At 33.5% G+C, this 6,000-nt stretch overlaps 1 long non-coding RNA gene and 1 pseudogene across 2 annotated transcripts in view; one reads left to right on the top strand and one right to left on the bottom strand.

Annotated features, from left to right (window-relative positions):
- LOC144381281 (uncharacterized) overlaps nucleotides 1–6,000 on the top strand; it is a 476,574-nt gene that overhangs the window by 373,697 nt on the left and 96,877 nt on the right. The window lies entirely within an intron of this gene.
- On the bottom strand, nucleotides 1,266–2,553 carry LOC144381279 (DDB1- and CUL4-associated factor 13-like; annotated as a pseudogene).

Genomic DNA, 6,000 nt, shown 5'->3' with positions numbered 1-6,000 from the left:
GGTAGATATTAAGGTGAAAAAGAGAAAGAGAAAAGATGATTTGCTACACGGGCCACTCTTCAGATGATCATAAGTCCCCCCTAGTTGGTTTTTGAAAATTAAAGTATTGATGCATGGTTGGGATATCAGCAAATAATTAATGATGTGGCTAATTTTGTGAATTTGACCATGCAGTGACTCTTAAGAATACTCTACCTAATATTTTCCTTTTTACTTCATGTACTAAACAGAACTCACTACCCCTCTTTATTAAGATCGCAATGAACAAGTTTTCTATTGGAATAATGAAGACATTTGTTTGGACAATGAAGTGAGGCAGCATCTAAATACTTAGGTAGATGCAAAGAACCACCCCATAAGTTGTATCACATGTTTTCTCTGTCTATAGAGCTTCGGGAAGGTTATAAATAACTTTGAAAGCAACAGAATTTAAGGGCTCAATTATGTCTCTTTACTTGTGTCTATAAAATATGCACGAACATACCACATTCTGTGACCCTATTTATTTGAATTTGTATATATCTATGTACAAAATCCTATCAATTTTATTTCAAAAGTATTTCTGATATCCAGTCCAATATCTATATTCCCTCACTCCTCTACTGGATTAGTAAAACACTTCTCTGTCCTGATTATATGGTATTTTCCTTGTTTGCCTGTGTATTATCTGTCATCCCTCCTTAAGAATATGAACTCCAAGCAGGGGTCTATCTGTCTTGTTCACGATTTCCCCATCACCTAGAACTGTTCCTTGAACAGAGTATTTGTTTAATGCTGAAACACAAAAAATCTTTCACTCGCTGACAGTTTCTGAAGTGATCCTCTTCAGTTCATTGTTACTGCAAATCTATCCCTAGTTATTTCTTTTCCATTTTATATTTTAATAAATTAAATATGACTGACACTTTATGAAAATTATAGATTTTCTTTTTTCCCCTGTACTACCATGTTTTTACATACATACACTAGTCAATAAAAGTGAAAATATGTACTATCAGATATTGTTCTGATCATAAATCATTAAGCAGAAATTTAAAATATTTCCTATTTAATAATAATTGTTTTTGCAAACACTGACCTTGAGTGCCATTTTACTACCCAAAGGTAAATTGTCTACTGCATTCTTTTTCTATTTTGTTGTTTTCCAATTATTTTATTTTTATTTATTTATTTTTATTATTCTAGAGCTAGTACTTCATTTGCAGAGTCCGCACATCAAAATGTAACAAATAATTATACATCAGGATTGGTAGGAATACCAAGTATTATTTCACAAGTGCCACTATGTGTTTCTTCTTCTCTGACACAATTGACACAGATCCAGGCTTGCCATGTTTGAGACGATTCACCTCCTTTGGTCGGCGAGCTTCCTTCATGATGTGCTGTTCCTGGATCTGGCTGTAGATAGATTTTGGTAGATGCCGGTGATGAGCAATGCATTTTATATGAGGATGATGTTGAAATTTCTCCTTCAACTTCTGGTTATAATCTTTGGCTGCTTTTTCTCGTGATGTAAGCACACCCAATTTTTCAGAAGCATTAGCTTTCCATAGACGAATGTTCATTTCATCAGATCCACACATAATATATTTGCTGTTAGAAGTTCATTTTACACAGATAACATGTTGCATGTTCCCTGCATGTTCCCTGTTTCTACTTTTGTCTACAGGAAAGATACAAATAGATTTATCAAAACTAGCAGACACAAACTCTTTCCCAGTGGGAGAGTAATCCACATCAAGCACTGCAGATACATGATCCATATGTACCATTACAGGAGTGTCCTGTGAATGCATATCAAAAGTATACAAGTTGTAATCTTCATTTGCTGCAGTAAAAATGAAAGCTTCCTTAGGGTTCCAGCAAACTGTATTTGTTCTCATATCTAAGATGACCTTTTTCAGGGGAGTCGCTTTCCTCACATCATATAGTACTCTATTCCTGTCAGAAGCACAACTTCCCAAGAGAAATGTTGCAATTGGGTTAAATTTAACACACTTATATACTGTCGAATCCCCAGTCATTGAACATATAGGACTTGTTCTTTGTTCATCCTAAATGTCTACTTGCTGTCCACATGTGGCAAAAACAGCTTCTTTCCAGTAATGATCAATTCCCATATACACTGTTTTTCTTAATATTGTATGCAATGGTTCCTCCTCTTCTCCATAGCCTGGTCCATCCATTTTCCGCTGCTTCACAGTTTTATCATCTCCAACAGTAAAAAAAGAAGTCCCACAAAAGCGAGTACATATTTCTTGTACAAAATCTTCATGTGCTTGTATTGTATGGATATATTTTCATTTAGTCAAGTTCCAAATTCTAACTTCTCCATCACATGCCCCAGAAACGACAGTAACCAGGATCTTTGGATGTTTTGCCAAGCAATTGACTCCATCTCAGTGACCATCCAGAGAAGCAAGGAATGATTTTGCAAATACCCGTTCCAGTTTGATAGCATTTAAAGCTCTTACATATTCTTGTGAAAAGGATGTAAGATAGGATCATAGTTTCTTTGAACTCTTTGTAAGTCCAGCTCAGTTTCACGGACATAGTTGTCCAGGTTCTGGCTCAGAATGTTCACCTTCATTTTGGCTCCCAGTTGTCCCTGACTCCCCAAGCCTTTCCTTTGAGTTTGGGTTACCCTTCCTAATTATTTTAAAGCTCATCACTTATCCTATCTCTCTTTCAATAGACCACACATTTCTTTATGTGTCTTCTAAATAGGTATTTTATTTTTTAAATTTTAAAGCCTCTTGCAAAATGGTAAAATGGAGGGTGAATTTTGTATTAACTGCAGTAGGATGAGCTGCTCACATTAACATATTGGGAAGTTATGACAAGATTATATATGTAATCTTATATATATGTAGATTAATTTTTTACATGCGACATATCACTATCTAATGATTAAGTACTATTACTTTGGAAAACAATGTTCTTTTTTCTTATGATGTTAAAATATGGGATAAAGTTTGAAAAGAGATATATATTAACATGGATTATTGCTCTTGGCTTTCCTATCATGCACTTCATGTGATTCCTCACAATGTAACCAATGTTTTATCTATGCACTTTCAGTTAATAACAAGCTATGATTAGTCAGGGGATGTATTTTGTGCATGTTTTTTCAATCCTCAAAACTAAAACAAGGCCCCAAGATCTCTATTTTTTTTCCTTTTGAAATGTCAAATTCACCAAATATCAGGCATTTATCATTTGTCTGATGAATCCTTGACATGAAGGACAGCTTGCTATTACTAATACGGAGAAAGAATCTAAACATACCTTAGCTTGGAGGCTGCTTTCCTTTTGATAGGATAACTGATCTTTCTTTTCTCCTATTACATATAATATAGTATGTTTTGTGTATACTTGACCAATCTTTAAACTAAAGAAAAATATTTATTTATGTATTTTTATTTCTCTGTGCTTTAGTATTGGATATGAAATCAGAAAAAAAAATTTCATGTGATTAAATTCAAATATTTGCATCTTATTCTTGCACTGATAAGAGGGTAACTGCCACACATAAGCTCAAACCAATAGTTTAGTTACATGACAAACCCATTAAAAAGGGAAAGCTAATCAATTTTTACCTGCTTTCTAATTATGTAGGTGCAACCTTGACACATTAACTTTAGAAAGACTTTTTTTCAACTATGTGCAGAGCACATATACATACTCTGAATAACTCCCTCCAAGTAAAAATTCATATCCTATTTGGGAAGTATTATTGGATGACATGAACTGAAATTACATTATAAATATAAATATAATTTCTATATTATATTTATAGAAATGAAGAAACAGTTTAAAATTCAGAACCAGTCTGCATATTTTATTTTCTATGTTCATTTGTTATTCTAAACCCTTCCTCATCTTTTAAAAATATAAGCACTAAAAGAAGCCAGATTGACTCACTTCATCTCTCTCAACTGACTATGTCAAAGGTAAAATTGGGTAGTACAAGGTGCCAAAAAAAAAAAAAAAAGAAAGAAAAAGAAAGAACAACTGAATTAGAATTTATAAACTGGAACAAAATTTTATTCCAGTTCTAACTCTATAATCAATTCACAAACTCAAACAATTTCACAATTATTACTGAGTAATAATTAATATTAATAATTAACTCTTAAAAGGCCAACAATATCAATGTTGGCAAGAATTAAAAAAGAACTGAAACTGTCACTCTTTGCATTAAGTATGTAAATTTCTATTATCACTTTATAAAACTAGATTACTTACTAAAGGTGAACATATATCTACCTATGTCAGGGCAGTTTCATTGCAAAATTTGTGAGTATGTTTCCACAAAAAAATCTGCATAAAAATATTCATAGCAGCTTTTTTTATAATAGCTCTAAATGGGATACTATTCAAACATCCTTCAACTGTACAATACATAAATAAATTATAAAATCATACAGAATACTTTGTAATACTGGTAATAAAAAAGAATGGACTTCTACCCTATGAAATGACATGTATAAATTTCATAAACATAATTGAGCAAAAGAAGCTAAACACCAAAGAGTAAGTACTAGATATATATTCTGCTTCCACTGAAGATAGAAGCTAAAAAGAATTGAAAAAAGAAAAGAAAAAGAAGAAAAGTACAGCACTTGACCTAACAATGAGAAAAATTTGAGGATAGTACAAAATTAGAACTTTAATTGAACCCATCAGAGATCTAGTTTTCAGAGCAACCAAGTAACCTGTCAAAAAAGGAACAGACATCTCCAAGGAGAAATGAAACATGTAGTCTGGTACATCTGTGACAGAGCATAGACTAGTAGGCATCAACTACCCCACAGATAGGTAAGAAAAAAATGAGATAACCAATTAAAAATATGCTAAAGTCCAAATGGGTTAGTATGATAGTATGGAACCAGTGACAGCCTGTTCAGAAATGAAACTTTCATGTTCTTTCTCAGTGGTTCTGTAAAAACACCTTACTCTTCTGAGACAGGGAAATATGATGTAAAGATAGGAAATATTGCTTTCACTTCCCCAGGGAGCATTTTACTTTTCCTATACCATTAGAATTAAGCCAGTAGCCATTTTTCTAGTTTATTGTTCTCATCCAAAAGAATAATAAAACACCTCATATTTCTCATAAAGATAAATGGTTATAGCCTGGACTGGTCACTAGGTTAAGCCCCAAGGTGCCAGGAAGACTAAAGTGCTTGTTCCCTAGGTATTTACTTTTCTAATAGTATATTATATAAATATCAGATATATCTTTCTATTAGGAAAGCTAGAGACATCTGGGGCTTATCTGGCCCATGAAAAAATGTATTTACATTCCACAAGGTAAGAGTAAGAATCCAAGATTTTTTTCTATTTCATCTTGAAGTGGCAAAAAGCTTGCTTTTTTTTTTTTTTTTTAATTTTCTCTTTTTGGGGAGGAAAAAGGGACTCCTGTCTCTTACTGCATATAAATGGAGATAGTCTGTCATTCTCCACCTTGCATATATGAAGTGTTTGGCTAGTTATCTAGGAGTGTTTCCCATCTGGCTTTCATCTTACCACACCAGGGATAATGTCTATAGAAAGCAGGGCTAGTACATTATTTATTATAAGGTACTTATTAAGAAACTGGTGTCAGGACACCTGGATGGCTCAGCCGGTTAAGCATCTGACGTCAGCTCAAGTCATGATCCCAGAGTCCTGGGATCTAGCCTGGTGTTGGGCTCCCTGCTTGGTGGAGAGCCTGCTTCTCCCTCTCCCTCTGCCTGCCATTCTGCCTGCTTGTGTTCACATGTGTGTGTTTGCTCTCTCTCTCTCTGTCAAATAAATAAATAAATAATAAATAAATAAATAAATAAAATCTTAAAAAAAAAAAAAAAAGTAAGAAAGAAACTGGTATCTATTCCAGAACATCATGTGTTCAAATTCAGGGAAATATGAATAAAGATGAAAATTTAAAACTCAACAGAACTCCAAACACAAGGAGAGTTCACCCTCACCCATGGGCTATTTTCCATGAAACTCCTT

The sequence above is a fragment of the Halichoerus grypus genome, chromosome 3, assembly GCF_964656455.1.
Source record: "Halichoerus grypus chromosome 3, mHalGry1.hap1.1, whole genome shotgun sequence".
Taxonomy (NCBI): Eukaryota; Metazoa; Chordata; class Mammalia; order Carnivora; family Phocidae; genus Halichoerus; species Halichoerus grypus.
The sequence above is the reverse complement of the archived record's forward strand: the minus strand, read 5'-3'. Positions and strand labels throughout refer to the sequence as shown.